The following is a 1,993-nucleotide window of genomic DNA, read 5'->3' on the forward strand; positions in this document are numbered from 1 at the left end:
CTACATAAACCTACTAATACTATCTAGTCACCCTAAGAGTGCTGCTCCTAGGGCCTTGGGACCATAGTCTTAGGAAACATAAAAGTCAATTGGCATAACATAGTCCACAAAGACAATGTTCTACATTCTCCCTTCCTACTTAGTGCCAAGAGACTTAAAAGCTTTCTAGCAGTCATTTAAGGTATCAACTATTGGCTTCGCCCTATCTGGTACAAAGAAGGAGAGGAAATGCATGGAAACAATAAAGTCGAAAGATTAATGGTCCAATAGTTTAAAAGGAATATATGATTAGGCATTATTTGCATGACAACAATGTAGAACAAGAGATACATAGCAAAGTGGACTGGAGTGGGAGAGAGGGAGGAAATTACTCAACTATGAATTAATTTTTTAAAGACAAAAGTGAACTGCAGAGTGAGGTGGGTAGGGAGGAAAATGTACAACGAATGAATGGAAATTCAAGTCTTCTGTAAACTTGTTAGTATCACAATTAAAAAATTATTAAAGTCAAAAAAGACTAATGGGCCACTCTATCCAAAATCTCTACTACTCTGAAATTAGAAGAACTAGATTATATGCAGCTACCACTGCTAACCCCTCTTAAAAAGATCACAATAGAAGAACCTGGATAGAGTGGGGGGAAAATATGTGGAACAGAATACAAAAATATAAAAATAGCTAGTACTACTTGTCAGTAAGAGACTGAGGGAGGCCCAAAGACTTTATCACCCTTTAAACCTGGGACAAACTCACCCCCTTTACAACTATAGACATTTTTCAAAGTTCAAGAGTTTTGGGAGGCCTGGATTAAGGAATTATGGTATATTCACACAGTGGAATACCATGCAGCACACAGGAGCAATGATTTTTAAATTACAGCCTAACTGGGGAGGGACTGGAGAGAATTATGCTAAGTGAACTAACTCAGTTCCATAAGAACACGTACTGCATAAGACCTCTATTGTAGAATGTGTATGAGTATCCAAGGGGTAGAGGGGTGAGGAAGTGTGGGGAGATGGAGTGTTAATCATTGTGTTACGCAATTTGCTGGGGTGGGGGTGTTGAAGGAAATGGGAACGCTCTGGTGCGAAAAACAATGTATATGGACTTTGTAAATAAACAAGTATAAAATAAGACTAATAAAAAGACAAAAGGGAAAAAACAAAACAACTCAGTCTCATGGTTCAACTTGCATCCAACAGTAGAATGGCCCATAAGATGAATATTAACACCAGAGAGACACTCTTCTTAGAATAGTCAACCATTGTAAGATACAAGGACAATCTGTGCCTAGCAATAAATCTCAGAAGACAGGAAGAAGGAATATAGAAGGGTAAATGGAAATGAGAATCACAGTCTGATGTTAGAAGAATAGTGGTACTTGATGATTATTGTAATGTCATAAAATAATATATGCATGAATGGTTGAATGAAAAACCAATTAGCTTTTAACCTTTATTCAAATCACAATAAAACCATTATTATTCCTTGTAGGAAATTTGAAATAAAGTAAAATATAAATAAGAAAAAATATCCTATTATAAAGAGGAAATAAAGAGGAAATATTCAGGGAGCTCTGGTGGCCTAATGGCATGAAGTTGTACACTGCAATTCCAGAGGTGCACAGTTTGAATCAACCAGACACTCTGCTGGAGAAGGAGGGGCAATCTCCTCCTGTACCAGACAAATACGATTTGATGGTACACACACACAAAAATAATGAAATTTTTCTTAAAAAAACTGACTGAAAGGTATAAAGAGGAAATATTCACAATTAGATTAAATATACACTTTTATGTTAATAACAGAACACTTTAGTATTAGATGCTGCCTTTCTCATATTTTCTTAGAGAATGATTTATTTGGACAATTGGGAGTATTCTTTGTACAAATTTTTATATATTGTCTTTATATTTTTACTATGACTACTTTATCATCATATTAAAAATACTAAGTAATCACTTCTTTTTTAAAATTTTACTTTATATTAGTT

This window comes from Elephantulus edwardii, unplaced genomic scaffold (assembly GCF_000299155.1).
Source record: "Elephantulus edwardii isolate Elephantulus edwardi_28Jun2011 unplaced genomic scaffold, EleEdw1.0 scaffold00356, whole genome shotgun sequence".
Classification (NCBI taxonomy): domain Eukaryota; kingdom Metazoa; phylum Chordata; class Mammalia; order Macroscelidea; family Macroscelididae; genus Elephantulus; species Elephantulus edwardii.